The sequence below is a fragment of the Cricetulus griseus genome, chromosome 3 (genome assembly GCF_003668045.3).
Source record: "Cricetulus griseus strain 17A/GY chromosome 3, alternate assembly CriGri-PICRH-1.0, whole genome shotgun sequence".
Taxonomy (NCBI): Eukaryota; Metazoa; Chordata; class Mammalia; order Rodentia; family Cricetidae; genus Cricetulus; species Cricetulus griseus.
The window spans coordinates 87,533,870-87,555,811 of NC_048596.1; the positions used below are offsets into that span (position 1 = coordinate 87,533,870).

At 46.0% G+C, this 21,942-nt stretch overlaps 2 long non-coding RNA genes across 11 annotated transcripts; one reads left to right on the forward strand and one right to left on the reverse strand.

Moving 5' to 3' along the window:
• Positions 1-391: 391 nt before the first annotated feature.
• LOC103158973 lies at positions 392-21,232 on the reverse strand. Of its 10 annotated transcripts, none has more exons than XR_004769100.1 (8): positions 20,858-21,232; positions 18,684-18,774; positions 17,646-17,754; positions 17,195-17,318; positions 16,877-17,112; positions 16,531-16,710; positions 9,359-9,556; positions 392-3,232 (listed from the first exon to the last, which is right to left on the reverse strand). It is a non-coding gene; the product is annotated as an uncharacterized LOC103158973 (long non-coding RNA). The 10 variants fall into 10 exon arrangements; XR_004769107.1 differs by lacking the exon at positions 392-3,232 and having other exon boundaries at positions 8,618-9,556; positions 20,858-20,984; positions 21,143-21,184; XR_004769106.1 differs by lacking the exon at positions 392-3,232 and having other exon boundaries at positions 8,618-9,556; positions 18,684-18,802; positions 20,858-20,984; positions 21,143-21,184.
• Positions 12,325-17,539, forward strand: LOC118238555. Its single transcript, XR_004769109.1, has 2 exons — positions 12,325-12,955; positions 16,557-17,539. It is a non-coding gene; the product is annotated as an uncharacterized LOC118238555 (long non-coding RNA).
• Positions 21,233-21,942: the final 710 nt, after the last annotated feature.

Sequence of the window (21,942 nt, forward strand, 5' to 3'; positions counted from 1 at the left end):
AGAGTCTTGTCTTTCCCTGGAAGGAAACATGGAAAAATGACAGTAGCATGATTTATTGGTGGCCGCAGACTTGTGGGCGAAATATTTTCAGTTGTGCTACTGGGGATCTAATGGCTGTAAGATTTTAAAAACAGATTTTAAATAATCGCTGTTGCCTGGTATTTTCCCATTTGTAAACTATTTTCTGCTGGATCCGGCTGATGCTTCGCAGCACAGCAGGCAGCATGAATAATGAGAGAGGAGAGGGATGCTGGATCACACCACTGGGTCCCATTCTCACTGCAGGCTGCTACCAACATCCAGGATGCTTTCAGACCCTGAGTGCCATCATCGGGCTACCTGGATGTATGAGGAATATCATTCATGTGTTTTTCACACTGGTAAACAGCTATTGAATTTCTCAGAATGGTTTATTCTTAACCTTATGCAGCTCAAAGTTCAAATCCAGTAAGATGGAACACACATAGAGGTCTATGTCTTTCTGCTCTTTGGGTCAGGGTCTGTGACTGCTGTTCTGAGAATGGGACCCACAGATGTGTCCCACCTGCACAGAGGGGTGCATGCCTCAAAAGGTGCCTAGATGTCTTCCCTCATTGTCCCTGGTAGTTTTGGAGTCTGAGATGGTCTTTGTTTCTTGCACTTGGCTAGTAAGAATTGGAGGTGGGTACCAGCATCACTTTTGTTAGAATGCTAGTCACATCAGTCAGACCTCACGGAACCAGGGTACCTAGGGTCAACCTGAAATTCATGTCCCTGAGTCTGAGGACTTTCCTCCTCTCGAACTGCTGCAGTGGGAAAGTGCAGGGAGATGAAGGCTCCTGGGAGCAGCCGCCAATGGTTCAATTCAATCAATGGTTCTCAGTAATTGGAGCATAAATATCCCAGCTCCCTGGCCCTTTGGGTGGGATGATTATGAGGCATGAACTTCATGCTGTTTCCCAGGGGACTATGCTTTAGTTGTCCATTGAAGGAGCCAGTTCACTGCATGCTCCTGGGGGGGCTACATCCTGGGTTGGGGGAGCTTCTTGTTTCCCCAGTGTTGGTCCCTAAGCCTCCCCAGAAATTCTTATTGTATTTGAACCCCTGTCTCAAGGTCTGCTACTATGAGAACTCTTGTGAAGACTCATGATACCCAGAAAAGAACCCAACGCTTGTTACCAGAAGACCGGCTTTGACCCAGGTTCTGTCTGTTACATGTCTTGTGACTTTGGGTCACTAACTTCAATTGCTTTAGGTAAGCTGTCTTTACACAAACAGAAGCCGAATAACACCCTTCATTCAGTGGGTCATTGGGAAAGCCTGAATGAGGATATGGAGGACAGCTAGCTGAACAGGGTGAAGTCCTTCTGTGTTCTTCATTAAGTCATCCTGTGGCTCCACTAATGCCTCTTCATCTGCACATCTCTCCCTTCTGTCTCTTCACAATCCCCAATCATGATTATGACTTATTCCGGGCGGTGGTGGCGCAATCCTTTAATCCCAGCACTTGGGAGGCAGAGGCAGGCGGATCTCTGTGAGTTCAAGACCAGCCTGGTCTACAAGAGCTAGTTCTAGGACAGCCTCCAAAGCCACAGAGAAACCCTGCCTTGGAAAATCCAAAAATAAATAAATAAACGATCATGATTTAATTGCATATTATGGGAATGAACAGTGTATTCAGTATTTTGTAACTAATTATTCTTCATTTTTCTGTTCACTCCTATTTCTTTTTTCTTTTTAAGAATTTATTTTTCTCCAAGTTTTAAAAGGTTTTATTTATATGTGCGTATGTGTGCGCCTTTGTGAATCTATGTGCACCATGTGCTTCCAAGTACCTCTAGGAGTCAAGAAGGTATCAAATCCATTGAAACTGGAGTTATAGGCAGCTGTAGGCCACCTGATGTGGATGCTTGGAACTGACCCCTGGTCCTCTGCAAGAGGAGTAAGCACTTTTAACCCCGAGCCTCTCCAGTCCTCATTTCTATTCCTTATTTTTTTAAAAAATCAAATATAAAGAAGAATTAAAAGAATAGGCTACTAAAGGCTTGATTTTGATCTAACAATCATAAACCTCCTTCTATATTTGTACTTTCTATCACTTGCGCGTCTATTATATGTATCTGTTTATCTGCTGTCTATCTATCCATCCATCTCAATCATCTATCTACCTTTCATTTATCTATCTACATATCTGTAGATAGATATGTAGATATCTTGTTAAACTGTTTGAAATTAATTTCTACACATCCTAAGTTACCTAAGTTATATCTTTCAACTAAGCCTCTTTCCTATTTATATTGTGCCTCCCCCACACGTAACAGATTAATTTCGATTTCTGGAGTTATCATCTAACACTCTATATATTTAAATGCTCTGCTTGTACCAAGAACATTTCTGAGCTTATTTAGCCAGGATCCACTCACAGTTCACTGTAGAATGGCTTTGCTTAGGAATAGCTGTCATGACTGTGTACATATGTATAGGTGTGTATGCAAGTATACATTGCAGTATGTGGTTAGGTTGTTTCTTAGTTAGGGTTTCTATTGTTTGAAGAGACACCATGACCACAGCACCTCTGACATAGAAAAACATTGAATTGAGGTGGCTTGTAGTTTCAGAGATTTAGTCCATTATCATCATGGCAGGACATGGCAGCGTACAGGCAGACATGGTGTTGGAGAAGGAGCTGAGAGTTCTACATCTCCATCCATAGGCAACAGAAAGTGAACTGTGTCACATATCTTGAGCAAAGGAGACCTCCAACAAGGTGATACCTACTCCAACAAAACTATGCCTCCTAATAGTGCCAGTGCCCTTGAGGGACATTTTCTTTCAAAGTACTACAGTAGTGTACATGTGTACCATATTGTTACCTGAACAATCTTTCTGAAGACAGGGCAGAGCTGAGGCTCCCTGGGCTTTTGGTGTCACTGAGACAGAACTGAGCCTTGCCTAAACATGTGACCTCACCTGGGCTGGGGGCCCTGGGCAGATCTACCTCTGTGTCACAGATTCACTGCCCAGGTCTGTGCTACCATTGGTGGTCACCTAGAAGAGTTTCCAGCATGTCAGCTGTCTGCTGGGGGAGAAGGCACTGTGTCCTTTGATTTGGCGAGATGGATTTTTTTTTCCCCTGGGGAAAAAGCAGAGCTATTTGTCAGGTAGAATGTCTCATTAGGCAAGTCAGCAAGTAGTGTTAGTCTGACTTGGTGTATGTTCTTCTGCACCTTCCTCTCTTCAGAGAAGTTAAAACCTGGAGACAGAGGATAATGGGTTTAGATGGAGCAAGGATGATAAAGTCCTGGATAAAGTCCTGTCTATGGACTGGGACACAAAGTAACAGTGAAAGCAAGCGTGTGGACAGGCTATTAGGGCTGCCTTCTTGCTTTGCCACACAGCAGCATCCTGGGGTCTTGTTAAGCATCATAGCATTGCTCTGGGCATCATCAGGTCCATTTTATAAACTTGGAGTTATAAGCTACATCAAGACTGCTGGGCTTTGGACTTCTGTCTGCTAGCTTGCCTGTCTGTGTCTTTCTGTCTGTGCTCACTCACTCTGAACAGTACAGTCTGAACAGCCTCTGACTTGGGGCTGCTCCTGTTGCCTGTTGCTTAGCACCAAAGACAGCGTCACTCATCATAGTTGTTCAGGTAATGTTTGTTGAATGACTGTGTAACAAGAGAGGCATAAAAAAAGCCAGCTATCAGACTCTTAAGACTCCATTGATTTTAGTGACTCATAAGCCCTCCCTCGGTTAATCTTCTTTACCTCCACGCCTTGCCTCTATAGACCCTCCTACTTCCCACAGTTCCTCCTCAAATACTCTAGCCCAAAGGAGTATCATAGGTGGGAGGCTGGCTATTTCAAATCATGAAAGCACTACACTGTGGCTCACTCCAGCAGCTTTTCTTCAGTGGTGACAAGCAGACTCACATTTAAATCTCAAAGCTACTCAACTGAGGCAGGGGGGTGTAGCTCATCACCAGAGTACTTGACAGGCATGTGCAAGGCCCTGGGATCTATTCCAATACTGTGTCTACACAATAACCAACTAGGTAGAAATAGAGGCCTGGGTCAGTGGCTGGAGGTGTCTGGACCGTTGTTTCTCAGAGAGAAGGGTGGCAAGGGTTAAAGGGGCTAGAGACACTAGGGCCTGGTGTTTTGACTCTCTTTGCACTAGCTTTCATGTGCATTGGGCCCCAGAGTCTTGTCTCCCTGGTTCCGATTCCATTCCTTTCATTTTTATTGCCTTTTATTGGTTCTGGCCTGTTTGTCTCTCATTCAAGCTGCACATTTGTGCTCTCTGCCTAGGGGATTGTCTCTTATCGAATACATCTCACCCAGAGTCATATTTTAACCATGGCTTGCATTCTTTCTTTTCCTCTTTCCTTCCTTTTTTCTTGGAGGGGGGTGCGGTGGGCAGGGTTTAGAACTCATTATGCATCCCAAGCTAGGATCAGACTTATACTAATTTTCCTGCCCCAGCCTCCCTAGTGCTACAAGCGTGAGCCATCACACTGGGCATTTTTCTTTTCTTTGACATGTATGAGTGTGTGTCTGTATATAGTATGTGCATGTGAGTGCCGGTGCTCACGGAGGCCAGAAAAGGGCAATAGATCCCCTTGGAGCTGGAGTTACTGGTAGTTGTGAGCTGCTTGATGTGGGTTATGGGAACTGAACTTGGGTTCTCTGCAAGGGCAGCTTTTCTAAGCATACCCCATGCTGCTGAGAATCTTCCTTGGGATTCCTATCACTTACAAGATAATATCCACAGTCTTCGGCAGGACAAGCTGGTCCCTGTCCACTGCTCATTCTCATTCCCTGTGACCTCCCTTTCCTCCCCTTTCTCCTCTCCTCCCCTTCCTCCTCTTCCTCTCCTTCCTCCCTTCCTCCCCTTCCTCCTTTCCTTCCTTTTTCCCCTCCTCCCCCTCCTCGTCTTTCTCCCTCTCCTCCTCTTCCTCCCATTCCTTCATAGCTCTACTCCCCAGCCTTGTGCTCTAATGAGATGATAGGGTATGGTGGCCTTCACAAGCTTTCCCTGCAAGCAATTCCTCTCCTCACCTTCCCAAAGCCGAGTCACTGATTTTTCCTTCCATGTACTTTGAGCACTTTGTAGATAACACTATCATCAATTACCTCTCTGCATTTGCACTTAATGCCTGGTTCATTCATTTTGTTATTTGACAACTGTTCATTGAGCAACTTCCACCTGCAAGGCACTGTTTTAGAGTTTGCAGGTGCAATGATGAGCCGAGTCCTTGCTTATATTTCACAAGTAGGATGCATAAAAATATGCAAACAAACAAGTACATAATTTAATGCCACTAGGAAAAGACAACAGGATATGGCAATGAATTCCTGTCTTTCTAGCACTTAGAAGTTAGAAGCAGGAAGACTGCCATAAATTTGAGGCCAGCTTGGGCTACATAGGGAATACCAGATCAGCCACGGACACATAACAAGAGCTATCTTTAAATAAATAGCCAGGAGAGATGTCTCAGTGGTTATGAACACTTGTTGCTCTTGCAGAGAATCTGGGTTCAGTTCTCAGCACTCACATCTCATGGCTCACAATCACTGCTCTAGGTGATCCAATGCCCTTTGGCCTCTGAAAGGCACCTACACACATGTGGTGCACATGCATACTCTCACACACACACTCTCTCTCTCTCTCTCTCTCTCTCTCTCTCTCTCTCTCTCACACACACACACACACACACACACACACACACACACACACACAGACACTAAATATAAATAAATATTAGCACCTTAAATTTCAGGTTAAAAGAGTTTTAAGACAACAACACCACACCAAAGACCAAACAAACAAACCCACCTCAAAAGCAAAAACACAAAAAGGAAGCAGAGGTCTAGAGAAAATGAAGGTGGAATGCTGTTTTAGCTAGCATGGCCAAGACATTTGGGGAGCAAGGGTGGCAGCTGTAGGCGGTGCTGGGCAAGTGTCCTGAAGCATTTGTGGGGGGTGTCTGAGGAACAGCAGAAAGTAAATAGGGTTGGGAGGAGTCTAGAGAAGGGCTGGGATGGACAGATGGTCAGAAAAGGGACAAGCGTGGAGCCAGAATATTGGGACATCATAAGGCCTTTGGGGTTAGTTTTGCAAGAGCAGGGAAGTTGTCACTGCATTTCCTTAGAGGAGTAAAATCTGCTTCTCCTTTATAAGGCTCAACCTGGGGTGGAGCAGTTATAAGCTTGCCTACTGTGTGCAAGGTCTTAAGTTTGAATACTGTGGTTTGAATAGGAATGGCCCCCATGGGGTGAGGGGAGGTTGCAAAACTTATGTGGTTCCCAGTGTGCTCTTTCTGTCTTTTATTTTGGGATCAAGATGTGGGCTTTCAGCTGCTCCTGCTGCCATACTTTTGCTCCACCATCATGGACTCTAACCCTCTGAAACTGTAAGCCCAATCAAATGCTTTCTTGTACAAGTTACTTTGGTCTTGGTGTTTTGTTATAGCAACAGAAAAGTAGCTAAAACAGATCCCAACACCACCAATAAATATGATATTTTGAAAGCCTTGGGCTGGTTTCTATGGTTGAGAACAAAGTGGACAAAGGGTATGGGGCATACTCTGGCTGAGAAGGGGAGAGGACTGGAGTGGGCCAGTGGGCATGGGGAGGAGAAGATGGATTCCCAGTATATTTTCAAAGTAGAACTTGGTAGACAGATTAGATGTGGGGAGAGAGGGGGAGAAATCAGTGAATCAGGGGTGACTGCTCCTGATTCATTCACATGTCACTACCTCCCTCAAAAACAATCCCATTCCCAGCCCCCATTTTTCATAAATCCTGAATGCTTTGGGGAATCTGGTCAGAAATGTGCTCTTCTCTCCAGGAGGAATTCACTGCATGCATGTGTACATAACATTCTTGCTACTTCTATTCTATTCTATCTTGTTTCTAGAGGTGGGGAGGTGTCAAAGATGCTCTTCGTCCCATCCTTGAATTGGGGGGGTGGCATCCCCCTGCTCTCTTCCCAGAACCCTGGGAGCCTGCCTATCTCTTTCCATTCTGGCCTCCTGAGAGAGAGAGTCCCAGCAGACAGGGCTGCTCAGTCACTGGTATCTTCAGACAAGGGAGAGTATGCTTCCTGTTTTAACTTTTTATTGGTCCTGGTGACAAGATAGTATGTCCCATCTATACCACTAAAGATGGTGGGGACAGTACTGCTACACAGTAAGAACCAAACTAAACCAAACAGGCAAACCAGAAGCCAGGACAATGCAGCCAACACTTACAGCAGAAAGGGCCAAAACAAACAAACAAACAAAAAACCAACAGCAGCAGCAAAAAAATAAACCTCAAATAATTTCTTTTCACATGTTGGTAGAAACTCATAAGAGAGGAAGATGTCAGTAAAAATGTAATTGTGCTAAATGACACTAGGAATTTTTCACCTCTTCCCCAAGGCCTCAATGCAGGTGGATTGTTTCAGAATTCTGCACTGGAAGAGAGACAGTCTGGGGTCCTGGTTGCAGCCAAGCCTCAGAGCAGGGCCCACAGGAAGAAGTGATCCCCAGAAAAAGTCTTCCATGCAGGAGAGTATCCCACCCTCAATTCCCCTGTTGAGTGTGAGACAAGAGGTAGCTGAGAAAGACCCAATGACATTGAAGACCTTAACCATGAAGTGTGTCAGCTGAAGCCTGAAGCAGCATGGCTTGAAATGCTCACCCTGGCTCTTGGGGTACAGCACATGAACACAATTGTAGGGATAAACTGGAGATAGATATGAAAGAAGTGGCTTTCTGGAGGATGCCATGTGTCCGTGTATCTGTGTGTCTGTTTCCGTGTCCGTGTGTGTGTGTGTCCGTGTGTGTGTGTCCGTGTGTGTCCGTGTGTGTCCGTGTGTGTGTGTGTGTGTGTGTGTGTGTGTCCGTGTGTGTGTGTGTGTGTGTGTGTGTGTGTGTGTGTGTGTGTGTGTGTGTGTGTGTGTGTGTGTGTGTGTCCGTGTGTGTGTGTGTGTGTGTGTGTGTGTGTGTGTGTGTGTGTGTGTGTGCACTTATGTAGAAGATGAAGATACCAAGGGGGAAGTCTCCATCTCCTCTTAACTTCAAGAAAGGAGTTAGAAACTGTAAGAATAAATAAAATGAAAGCAGCCCTGAGTTTTGCAAACTAAATTCAGTATTAGCAGCCCTGCCCCTTTTAGCATGGCCTATGGCTCTCTATGACATTTGGTTTAAACTTGGAAACAGATTGCAAAGTCAGCATTCTGCTGGCCCTCTTTTCCAGTTGAAGGTGCCAGGCTTGACGTGTCCACCATTGGGAAGTAGTGAAGTGAGACTTGAGCCCCAGACACAGCAGGCCAGGCCGACTGGAGCCTATGCTCTGGTTGGCTTATGTGGCCAAGGGAAAAAACAATGAGCTCTCTTTTGTGTGAGTCAGAGTTGAGGCTGTCTGCTCACCCTTCCTCCAAGGTTACGTGTCTTCCAGAAGAACACAGCCAGAAACTCAGACCTGGGGGAGAGCCAGGCTTAGGACCATGACTGCCAGAACTGGTTCCTGTCTCCTGTCTTCCACTCTGGTTGGTGTCTTTGTGCCTTGTCTGAGGGCTTCCTTCTGAGGTGCCATTAAGCAGAAGTCTGGGGAGACAGAAATTCCCTGGCTCGCCCTCTCCTGGGACAAGGCAGGCAGTGGGACAGGTTTTCAATACTGATTAAACACAGATCTCAACACTTTACCACAACCATTGGGCGGTGGACCCAATGCTTAGTTAGCTAGGATTTTGATCTTCACTTTTCCAGATTTTTGTTTGTTTGTTTTTCAATTATAAGAAGACAGCATGGACTTTTCCCCCAAATGATGTTTAGCAGACCGTAATGTGAAGGCATAAGAACTCCGGGAGCGAAGCTGCTTACTTTGTGCCTCTCTTGTGCATCTTACAGGAAAGAGCAGAACTCCAGAAAGTGGGGAACATCTTAAGAGGCTCTGGGTAGGAGACATGTGCCATTTGTCACCAACCCAAGGCTCCTAATCCTCTTTCATAGCTGATATCCCCTTGAGCTGGATCATGGCATCCTCTCTGAGAAAAGCAAAATGCAAAGCCCTTGACTGAAAAAGAAAACAACCCCCACTCAGCACTTCTTGCCTTAGGAAGGAAGATGTGGGTGGAGGCCTTCAAGGAGGCCAGGCTCCTGTCAGGTTTGGTGTGCACTGAGATTTGAAGGCTAGCTACTTCCCAAGAGTGGCTCTAAGTCAGTCAACGTTTCCATGGGAGATGCCACTTTTGCTTGAAGGAAAGTTATTTTGAGCATTCAACAATGAGGAAAGAATAGAAGCTGAAGTCCTTTCTAGAAATTCATGGACTGGGCAAGCTTCCCTACATGCAGAGACAATCGTTTGTAACTGGCTGAAATGTGTGACCTGGAATTGGATCAGCAGATGTCAGGTGGCAACTTGGGGAGAAGATAGGCGATAAATTGGCAGTTTCCAAAGATTGGCAAGCCAAGGGAGGATGATTGCTAGGAGCACACTGTCATGTTGATTTCAGTGAGGATTCCTCTCTTCCCAATGTCAGAATCATTTTCCTAGGCCCTTATCTGCCATGTGATATCTGCTCACCTGAGAGAGGACACCAACAAGAGACCAAAGAAATCATTTCACCAAAACTAGCTTGGTGAACCAGTGAATCTGTTGTATTGATCCCCAGGACCACAGGAGACTCACAGGCCTGCCCAGCACAGATGACAACTTGGGAAACTGTCTCCCTGGTGCTCCAAGCATAGCTCACAGGCAGCTTCCCCAGACCCTCTTCCCTGGTAATTGTTTACTGTTAGACAAGGGGGTGGAGGGGGAAGGGGGTGAACCCTGGAACTTTCTGAGTTCCTAGGGCTGCTAAGTTTCATGATCTTTCAGAGTCTTTTAGGATAGTCCTTAACTTCATGTGTCTGGCTGGGGAGCCTCCTTCTTCCCTCTCTCTAGGAAGGTAGGTTTCAACTTGGAGGGAACAAAATAGTATGGCACCCCTGGCCTTTCTGTCACCTCTGCCTATCCAATCCCAGGCCCTCCATCACTGGCCTCTTGTCTTAGAGCTAGCTACCTCAATTTTTCCTCCTTCCTTCCTTCCTTCCTTCCTTCCTTCCTTCCTTCCTTTCTGTCTTTCTTTTTTTCTTTCTTATCTTTTTTGAAATAGGGTCTCTTTATATAACCCCGGCTGTGCTGGAACTCACTATATAGACCAAGCTGGCCTCCGACTCACAGATACCCACCTGCCTCTGCTGAGTGCTAGGATTAAAGGTGTGTGCCACCATGCCTGGCTACCTCAGTTTTCTGATCTCTTCGCAAGGCTGCTAACCTTGGACTATGGGTTTGCTATAGCTGGGGTCTAAGAAAATCTGGGCCTTTCCTAGGAACAGTAAGGGATGGATTCCTTTAGCTCCATATCAGCACTAGGGTACAGCCTGTGGGATGACAATAAACATCTTAACTCAAGTGAGTAAGACTCAGTCCTTCATAAAGCATTTGTGTTTGACATCACACATGGCTTGAAGGTCTGATGATGATGTGACTCCTGCAGTCACCATGAGTCTCAGGACTGTGAGACGTAGTCTCAGGATCAGAGTGAGGCAGGAATGGTGGGTACCAGGGGGTAGACCAGTCAAAGGGGCTCACTGTCCTTTTCTTCCTATCAGAGGCAATGCCAATGATGACCCAGGGTGACCCATGCTGTTCTTACCATGTCTAGCATCCCCGTCTTGACAGAATGAAGTGCTGAAAATCACAAACTCATGGCAACACAAATTTATTTTGCCTTATCTAGTTTGGAATGGAAAGTTGTCATGCTCCCCTCTCCCATTTCTTAAGAACATAAAAGCCAAGGACAGGAGCTTCTAAATAAAGAGGGACTTCAGTCAGAAGAATTTCTGTCATTCATCTCTCCATTCTCAAAGTGCACTGTGTCCAGGTAGCTGAGATCACCAGCCAGCACCACCAAGCTTAGTTAGGAAGCCAGGTGCTAAACCATGCCTGAGTCATGGGGGAGGAAGTCAGCAAAGTGCCTAGATCCATGTCCCCGTGAGCCATTTCAACTGCCCTCCAGTATGTGGCATGCACTCATCAGAAGAAAGAAATCCGAAAGAGGAGGAAGGAAGGGACGAAGGAGGAGGAGGAAGAAGAGAAGGAAATAGATAAGGAAGTACCCAACAGGATGCAGAATTCAGCCTTCCTGAACTCCAGCAGTGCTAGTAACATAATAACAACTTTATGGAGATGCTTTGGAAGAGGAGTCTGGGAAGGAAGATTTATTTCAAAGGCAACTTCACTAATGTGGCTCATCAAAGTACTCTGAGCCCAGGAGAGATGCTTGAGAGAGTGGCTGTCTCTCTGAGGACAAGTGTGGACTCCAGTGGCAGACTCACTCACCCAAGGCTGACACACTTCCCTGGAAGAGCAAGCTATAGCAAATGGCAATTATTTCAAGCCACCTGCACCAAGGAGGCACCTTCTTAGGGTATGTGGTTGGCCATAAGGGACACCGTTAATATCTGGCGTTCTTTCTGTAGCCTAGTTGGTCTTCAGATGAATGGAAATTCAAATGGCCTCCTTTCTTTGGAGGAATATTTTTTGGTTTTCATAGATAATATTTATGTATGAGAATGTCTGCATGTGTATATATATATATATATATATATATATATATATATATATATATGCATGTGTGTGTGTACAGATGGGGTATGTGTGTGTGAATGATTTCCTGACTTTTTTTCTTTGTTTTTTTTTTCTTATTTTTATTTTTTGAGACAGTATCCCAGAGTACAGAGCAAGCTGGAGTTGGACTTTTGACCCCCCTGCCTTAGCCTCCCAAGTGCTGGAATTATAGGTGTGTTATTGCCCCTGGCCTTGCATGAGTGTATTCTGGCTGTCTTGCTGTCTGCCTCCATCAGGGACAGAAGCTCTTTAACACAGGCAACCCAGATAGAAGCCTTTTTTTTGAGGTCAGGCAGACCAGTTGTGCCTTGTGGATTTCTGGACCACGGACAAGAAGGTCTCCAGCTGACTTGGTAATGGCAGCCATATTTTCAAAACCTCAGATTGGGATCTGGTGTCTGACCAAGGCTTGAGTTCTCTTTCATGAATGTAGTCATGTGCTCTTCTCACCAAGGGATAGAATGACATCACCTGCCATTAGGCAGTTTATGGATTGCCTTTTGCAGGGAAAGTGGTGGGATGTTGGGACCACCAAGAACTCAGTGACCAGTGCCTTTGGAACTGTCTACAGATAGTGATTTTTGAAAGCTGGTGCAGTCTTGACTCAGGCATGAAGGGAGCCACTCTGCCTTACAGACTGAGCCAGGCTGGGCCACACGGCATAGCTTAGGGTCCCTGTGGTTAATGAGCTCACCCTTAGGCTGCCGGCCGGCTGGTCTGCTGCAAGCTGCCAGCTTCCTGAGTTGTGAATCAGCCTAGGCTGTCACTTGATTCATCCTGACCAAGGAACCTTGGGAACCTCCCCAAACCTGAGTACTTTAGCCCAAAGATGAGTAGTCACAGGGAGGTCTGTCCATCCCAACCCTACTCTGCCCTCCAGTTTCCTTGTTGTTTCTTTGAGATTAGAATTCAAGGCATTGTTAAGAAGCCGAAGTCCCACCCACAGTGGCCCCACCCTGTTGGAGGAGGCTGTGGGGCTTTGGAAAGGGACTCATAGGCACACACATTGTTTCTTTGAGATCCCACTGAATTAAACTCCTTTGTCCTACACTTAATTCCAGGGGAATTAGTCAGCATTAATGAGTAGTAGCTCATCCTACTTTCCTCTCCGCCTGGAAGTCCACCCACTAGCTTCTCCTTCCAAACCCATGGTTTTCAGTGCTTGTTTGGAGGCCCTTAGTTCTGTGAAGTTAACTCTTAAAGGGCCTCACTGGATGAAGAGGCAAAGGCAGGATGCACTGAGGCGTGCCTAGGCACCCTATCAGGACCACTTCACATTTTATCCATTGTCTCTTTACCACAGGTGTCAAGGTAGGAATTATTATGCCATTTTCTAGCTAAAGGAGGCAGGATAAACTATGGCCCCTACTCAAGGTCAGGGGGTTAAAAGTGGATCCTAGAATAAACTGAGTCCACAGGGATACTTAATCCCTATTGATTCAGTACCACTAAGATGGTAACAGTGTTGTCTGAGGGAATCTGTTCCTCACACCGACTTTGCTTAATTTTTTTAACTTACATTTATTTATTTGTTTGTTTATGTGTATAAGTTGTATGTGTGGGGGGGTGTTCTGTGCCAAAACAAGTGTGCAGAGGTCAGTAGACAACTTGGAGTCAGTTCTCTCTCTTCTCAAAGTGTGTCCCAAGGCTTGTCAGCGAGCACTGTTTTTTATCTTAGTTTCTTCCCCAAACCCCTCATTTTCGGAAACCTCATTGACTCAGTGACCCTGTTCTTAATCACAGAGTGACATTTTTCGATGTGATGACACAGTGCTACAGACTGTAGGAAGGGTGCGGTCACCATGTGACCAAGCTACCTGCCAGCCCAGAAAAGGGGGAGAGAGCTTTGAAGCAGGCCACTGCCCCTTCTGTCAATCCTCAGGTTTGAACTGGTCACCCACCACGTTGGTGCTGTCTACCTCTGCCTGTGTGGTGTCCACCCACTCTCCAGTTTCTCTATTCTTTCCTCCATTCTTCTACTGAAACTTCCAAACCAACGTGTATTCCGATGATTTCATCTGCCTCAAAACCTTCCCGGGCTCCCAAAGACATGCAAACACTCACAAAACTTCCAGAGGGTCCTAAGAGGCCTCCTTATTGTGCCACATCTGTTGATTTTCACTTTGTGCACCGAGTTTAAGCCACTGCAGGATGGACTGCAGGCCCCAAAACCTCTGTTGTGCACTTTGTACTATCTAAAATAGACTTTTTTTTTTTTTTTTTTTTTTTTGCCTTGACTGGCAAGCTCCATCAAGAGACAGGAGCCATTTCCTGCTGAGATATGTGTCCTCCATGGTTAGTCATGTTCCCACCACACTGCTTCAGGAATCTGCCTTCCCCAAGTAGCCTGCAGACCCCAACATCAGCACTGTGCTTTGCTGGCTGCCACACTTGGGTCTAAACCGTTGCAGGATGCCATTTGCTCTCTGAACATTAACCAAGCCAGAGTTTTCCGATGGGCCACCACTTTTGTTGTAAATTGGAGTAGATTCGAGTTTTTTTTTTTTTTCAATAACACTATTTTCATTCACTTGCCTGTTTTCCTGAGTGGGTGAGAACAGGGTAGGGTTTCAGCTAGCTTGCAGATAATTGTTCTACGTGTCAAGGAGAAAGATTAAGAAGGGATCAACAGGCCTGGAGATTCATTTGTGGGCTGATACAGACAGGCGTGCATATCTGCATAATTTATGTGCTTGCAAATGCATGAGGTTAGATGACACTCATGCAAAAGAAGAAGAAAAAAACAAAACACCTCCAAGTGAGAGCAGCAGTTCTTCACACCACACCGAAGGTTAGCTGGCAGTGATTAAGACAAACAATGTGGAAAATGGAAACTACTTGATGTGCTATGCAGAGCATGGGGAAAGGCAGTCTAACAGTGTGTGTTCATGACAGAGTCTGTGAGAATCTGGAAGGCAGGCCAACTAGGAAACAAAACAAACCCCCCCCCCCATTTTTAAAGATGCAAGGCTGTAAGTCTCGTCTGTATCTCACGATCTCACTTCCCTGGACTTCACCAGCCTGGACAGTGTGTGGACAGCGTTCTAAGACTGTTTGCTTTTTATAAAATTAAATTAAATTACTGTATGTACATTTGTGGGACTAAGGGCCTACGCATGCCATAGTCTCTGTCTACGGAAGTCACAGGACAACTTTCAGGAGTTGGTTCTGTCCTTCTCCGTGGGATCCAGGTTTTGAACTCATGTCATTAGGCCTGTACAGCATCACCAGGCCTGCAGGGCAAGCACCCTTACCAACTATGCCATCTTGCTGGTCCCAAGGCTGTTTCCAGTCCATCTGTCTTTCTTAGCATGATAGCAGATTTCCCATCTGTGTCTACTAGACCTGGTTCCCACCCTCCTCAAAGAAAGAGAGTAGTTGAAGAATCTTCTGTGCCCGGCAGGCCTGTTTTAAATAGCCAGGAACTCAGGCATAAATCATCTCAGCCTTTTGTTCCTTTCCAGGGTGCCTTCTGTGCCCTTGGTCCAAACCCTGATCCCCTCAAAGCCTTACAACCAAGTCCTCTGGCATTATGTGCTCCACAACTTCTGAACCAGATCTTCTGATGCCTGTGTCTCCCATATGGTGTCCTCTTCCAGCCCACCATTACCTCCTCCCACACTCTGGAGCCTAGAACACCAGGTTTATGGTCTTCCGTATACTCATCTCCACTTTCCATGTTGCTAACCTCGGTCTCCACATGGATAGCTTGGCCACCATGGTGAGCTCTTCCTCTACTGCTGCCCCCTGCCCTTGGAAGCACTTCTTCAGAGACTCATCTCTACTCATTCATTACTTCCATTTCCATCCTCTCCCAATCCCACTTCTATGTATGGCCAGGATGCTGGTCCTACATACCACCAACAAAGCTCCAGTTTAGGCCATTAAAGCCCTAGGAATTATTGTCTTAAGGCCAATCTGATAGAGACATTTTCTCAAGTGAAGTTCTCTCTTCCAAGATGTCCCTGGCTTGTGTTAAGATGAAAAAAAAAAATCTAACCAGGACAGTGACACATATCTGTAATCCCATAGATAGGGAGGTAGAAGCAGAGGGATTAGAAGCTCAAGGTCATTCTTGACTATATAGTGAGTTTGAAGGCAGCTTGGTCTATGTGAGACCCTGTCTCAATAATAATAGCAAGTCTATTATTGTGACATTTTCTTGATTAATGATTGATGCGGAAGGGTCCAGGCTGCTGTGTGCAGTGCCACTCCTGGGCAGGTGCCTCTGAGTCATGTGAGGACATGGCTGAGCAAGCCATGGAGAACAAGGCAGAGCGCAGCATTTCTCCAAGGCCTCTGCTTCAGTTCCACCTCCAGGTTCCTGCTCAAATTCCTGCCTTGACTTCCCTCAGTGATGGGCCATGATGTGGAAGTGTGAGCCCAATAAAGCCTAACTAAAACGGCCACCATGCCTGGTTCATGTGGTGCTGGAATAGAACCCTGGCTTCATGCATACTAGACAAGCACTCTGCCAACCAAGCAACATCTCAAAGTTCATAAGGATTTTGTGTGTGTGTGTGTGTGTGTGTGTGTGTGTGAGAGAGAGAGAGAGAGAGAGAGAGAGAGAGAGAGAGAGAGAGAGAGAGAGAGAGGGGGGCGGAACCGGGGGACTGATAATGCTGATCACTTTTTCCTTTTGGAAACTTCTTGGGGGAAACCAGGGAGCCTGGGTGTGCTAGGTAAGTGCTATTCCTCTTGGCCATCTCTCTACTTCTCTTTTTACTTTTGAGACAAGATTTAACTAAGTTCTCGGAGCCTTTGAACCCTCTCTGTGGTCCCAGCAGCCTTAGAACTTGCCTTATCTTCTAAAGCAGTGGGGACTGTCAGCCTGGCTCTCTGTGAACCTTCTTACCCTCCTGTAGAAAGGAATTCCCTTTCCTTACCCACGGTTCTCCTGTATCTCTGACAGGCTCAGCTCTTCTCCTCCTCCTCACCATCAGATACCCTTCTGTGATGTGATAAGGACCATGACTGAAAGCATCTTGGGGAGGAAAAGGTGTATTTCAGCTTTTGCTTCCAGATCCATCGTGAAAGGATACTGCCCAGGGAGTCAAGGCAGGAACCTGGAGGAAGGAGCCAAGACCACCATGGAGGAGCACTGCTCACTGGCTTGCTCTCTCATTGCTTGTTCATTTTACTTTCTTAAGCAACCCGGGACCATCTGCCCAGGGTGCTCTGGGCCCTCCCACATGAATAATTAATCAGGGAATATCCCAACGATTTGCCTACCGGCCAATCTGATGAAAACCGATTCCTCGATTGACACTCCCTCTTCCCAGGTGATCCGGGGCTGACAAAAAACTAACCAGCACACATCTTGAAAGTGAGACTCGGGCTAGCCTCTGCCCCTTTGGTCAGTGCTGTCAGGTCCCTTTGGACAGTTTTACTCTTATCAGCTGTCACTGGTGGGATGAGGATGCGGTGCTTCACGAAGAAAGTTCATTTCAGAGGGCAGCATGGTCAGACTGGAGAGGATGAGAGCAAAGCTGGGGTCGGGGGGACAGAAGCTGGGACCTCACATCCTGGGGAGGAGGACCCCATGCCCACCTTTATGTTGTGCAGCTCACTGGGGACTGGAGAAAGATGGGGCTGGAGGATGACATCTCCACCTTCCTGGTTCGCCTACACCCTTCTCTTCGATGTCCCTCAGCAAATAGGCCTTGTGCACCACCTGCTGTCCAGATTGTGAATGGTATACTAACATTCCATGCATTGTTTGAGTTTATTCAGATTATGGTCAAGCAGTCTCCACCCGGCTTCTTCTCTACTCCTGCGTGGCTTTCTGAGAACCCATAGCAGTGGTTCTCAACCTTCCTAATGCCACGACCCTTTAATACAGTTCCTCGTGTTATGATGACCCCCCAACAATAAAATTATTTCATTGCTACTTCATAACTAATTTTGTTTCTGTTATGAATCACAGTGTAAGTATTTAACATGCAGGATATCAGCTCTGTGACCCCTGTGGAGTCACGCCCCACAGGTTGAGAACCATTACCTTATAGCATGCTTGCTGAACACGAGTAGACATGAACCGACTGCAGCAGAGGTAACTTTGGCTTGCGCCAATGAGGTTTTAACCTCTCCCTAGAGAGGCTGGGGAGGCCCTGGAGTAAGAAATAAAAATATGATTCTGCAGTCCTAAAGCTCAGTCTACTGGGAAGGCTTGTGGGAAGCACACAAGCAGCTAATTGAAATGACAACGTTGTGAGGGAGACAATGAGGACACAGAGAGTGATGTGAGCTACACTGATGCCTGTCAGAGAGGTAGCAGTATTTACCGGAGCCCGGAGGGATGGGCAGGCATTCACAGGAAGGGAAGAACAACTGACTGGCTTTCCAGGTGGGTGGAATGGCAAATGCAAAAATTAAGGACATTTAAGCATCTATCACCTCTTCTGGGAGCAGCAAGAAGTGACTTGGGAACAACTGTTTGCATTCTGTAACAAGTCCTCCCAGGCTTCTTGAGATGTGTTTGTAGGTAAATCTTTGTAAAGGGTGTGTCTGTCTGTGATTTGCCTTCATTCTCTACACATCATATTTTAGAGACCCCCCCTGCTATGTTTCTGGATAAAGAGCTACCTTTTCCCTCCTAAATAGTTACATATATATATATATATTATATATATATATATATTCATTTTATTTTCTAGTATCTTCTGTTAAAGGACATGACATTTTCATAAGGATTTTGGGGGATCACAGGGATTAATTAGCAACATGCAATATACAGTGGCTCCCATATCCTAAGAGTTGAGATTGTAAAACAGTTGGTATAGGACCTGCCTAGCACGCACAGACCTGGCCTTGATCCTCAGCCCATTATACTGATTATGGTGGTTCATGCCTAGAATCCCAGCACTCAGGAGATGGAAGCAGGAGGACCAGCAGTTCAAGGTCATCCTTGACTACATAGCCAATCTGAAGCCAGCCTGGGCTACCTGAGAATTTGTCAAAAAAAGAAAGAAAGAAAGAAAGAAAGAAAGAAAGAAAGAAAGAAAGAAAGAAAGAATATCAATCACTGAACAAATGATACCTCTCAAACTGCACAGCGTCCCACTGGTTCCACTGCTTGGTGTGCTGTGTCCCTCTTTAGTGTCCTCCTGGGTTCATTTCCAGTTTTTCAGCTTGAAAAAATTTCCATAACAATGATTCCTAGAGATAAAGTTAATGAACCAAATAACACCTACACTTGAATTATGACTGACACCCTCTGAAGAGACAGCACCAGAGAAACTGTAGGGAAGGGACAGTGACGAAGAGATATCACCAGGGAGCCACCACTCTTACAGCTCAGTCATCAGAAAGCAGTCTATGGTTGACATTTGTTTCCTTTCCGACTTAGTACACGTGTGCCATTTTTCTCCCCTTATAGCCGTGACCCAGAATTTGTGGAATAAGCTTTTTGCAATAGTTCTCTGTGACTATTGTTACTGCCTTTGTTTTGCAAATAACAAAACAAAAACAAAACCAATCAAAGTGCAGAGGAGTCTGGGCTAAACCAAAACTAGAACTTGGGCCTCCAGGATCCTTGAATGCATCCTACTACTCTGTTGCTAGGCAACCTTTCTCGCTTTTGACTCTTGTACCAATGCTACTTGTTGCCATGGTAGTGCTGGGACAAGGAGCAGTAAGTTGTAATTAAGCAGCAAGCTAGGAGAAAGGGGCTTTTATGTCCTTGTGTGGGGGTGGACAGGAGAAAAAGCTACTGGCACAGCAGTCAAGGTGCAGAGAGGGACACAGGAAAGAGTAGGTTGGCAGCTGGGTGGCCATCTGTTGGGCTGGTGCTCATCATAACCTTCATTGCAAACTGTGTGCTGGTTAGTTTTGTCACCTTGACATCGACTAGAGTTACCTGGGAAGAGAGAACTTCAGCTGAGGGATTGCCTCTATCAGATTGACATGTCTGTGGGCATTTTCTTGATTAATGACTGACATGGGAGGGCCCAGCCCACTGAGGGTGGTGCCACTCTTGGCAAGTGGACCTAGACTGTATAAGAAAGCAAGCTGAGCAAGCCACAGGGAAACTGGTAACAGTATTTCTCTGTGGTCTTTGCTTCAGCTCCTGCTTCCAGGTTCCTGCCTTGAGTTCCTGCCTTGGCTTCCCTAGTGATGAACTGTGACTCGTAAGCCAAATGAGCCCTTTTACCCTCCCCAAGTTGCATTCCCTCAGTGTCTTATCACAGGAACAAAGCAGAAACTATAACACCAAGTTTGCCCAGGGTTGCTTGGGCTTGGTGTACTGTCCTTGCCCACATGTTGTCTTGTCAAGGATGGGCATGCATGTCTTGGCGGTAGGTCAATGGGTAGAGTGGCACACAAGCAGGGGAACCTGGATTCAGATCCCAGAATCCATTTCAAAGCTGGATGTGGTGCACACATCTATAATCCCAGCACTAGGGGGTTACAGATGAAGACAGGCAATTTCAGAGCTCATTGGCCAACCAGCCTAGCTTAATCTGTGAGTGACAGGTTCAGTGGAAGACTCTGGATCAAAAAATAAGGTAGAAATTTAGGTGGTGGTGAATGCCTATAAGTCCAGCACTCGGGAGACAGATACAGTAGGATCAGGAGTTCAAAGTTAACCTTAGGTCCATAGTAGTTGAAGGCCAATCTGGATTACATGAGACCCTGTCTCCAAAAACCAAAATGATGGGGCTGGAGAGATGGTTTGGTAGCTAAGAGCACTTTCTGATTTTGCGGAGAACCTGGGTTTAATTTCCAACACCCACAACCATCCATAACTCCATCTCCAAGGGATCTGACTCCCTCTTCTGTTCTCCCACAGTACCAGGCATGCATGTGGTGCACATACATACATTCAGGTAAGCACACATACCCCTAAAATAAGTGAATGAATGAATGAATGAATGAAAATAAATATTTAAAAATAAGTTTAAGACTCCAAAATAACAATAATTATAAAGTGGCAAGCAGTTAAGGAGGACATTTGACATGGACCTCTGACTTCCACATGCATGCACACACATGTACACATTCAACTGCACACCCAGTGCACACCTCCACATGAACATGCGCATAGATCACACACATACATAGAACAAGCATCTAGTTTCAGTAGGTGTCTCCTTTATTCAACCCAGAACAAACAGTGTATCATGGTTACAGCACCATTCCATATGAGGCAGACCTGGGCTCTATACAGTAGGCTTTTATTGCTTTACATTGTGTTTTCTTTAGTCTCCTTACCTTCCAGGAAACATCGAGGTGCCGTGGAAGTTGAGTGAGAAGATGGCACTAAGGCCTATGAGCCTTGAGTGGAGCCAGGGCGAATGCCTAGCTCTGTGACTCTCCCGCCCATTCTCTTTTGGATGTTCTGCAGAGATGAAGTTCCAATCATCTTTAGTATTCTGTCAGTTAACACTGAGTCCAGAGATTCCAAAAATCTCTTTGGGCTCTTGTTTTTGAAGGAGAATATTTTTTAAAAAAAGAAAAACAGATTTTGAAAAGATTTGAGAAAGTGAAATTCTGCACCTCACAACTGTGTTATCTGCCCCAGGAGTGAGTCATTGGTCGTAGGAGGGGAAGCGAAAGTGTTTTTCAAGGAGGCACAATCGAGATTGCCTGACGCAAGTGACTGCAATCGCCTCTTCAACCAAATCCAAGTAAAAAAAATTTTTTAAATTCATTCACTTGACTTTTTGAACACATCTTCTATGTCAGGCCCCATGCAGAAGGTGAAAACATGAATAGAACATGGTCCCTGCCCCAAGCAAGCTCAGGATTGGTAATAATCAGTAATAGTGCAAAATAATTCCAGCCATGTGATAGCTGCTGGAAGGAGGTCCATGGCTAGAGTTGTGGGCGCCCCAGCAGGAAGCCCTCAGCTGGGCATCAGTGGGGAGAAGGAACTGGAATTGCCTGGGCTAAGCTTTAAAAGACCAGAGCAGAAGGCAGTGGGCAGTGGCAGTGGGCAGTGAGCATCGGGCAGGCCAATACGGAAAGTAGGGGTGTGGGCAGAGAGCCGTAGAAGCAGGAAATAACATGTCTTATGCAGGGCACCCACCAAGTTGCAGGAGGGTCAGGTGAGAAAGGAAACTGACTCAGAAAGTGTCTGTACCCAAACACCCCTCCAGCTGCAGGCCTGGCCTGTACCGGAGACTTCGCCTGTCCTGAGAAGCACCCCAGGTTCCTCTGTACTTGGAGAGTTTACACCTGCCCCTGTCCCTGCTGCTCACTTTGACCCACAATTCATCCTCTGACCTCTTCTGTCGTAGTGGGAACTCAAACCTTTACCCTTTCGTATCTTTTTCTTTTTCTTTCCCTGCATGCAT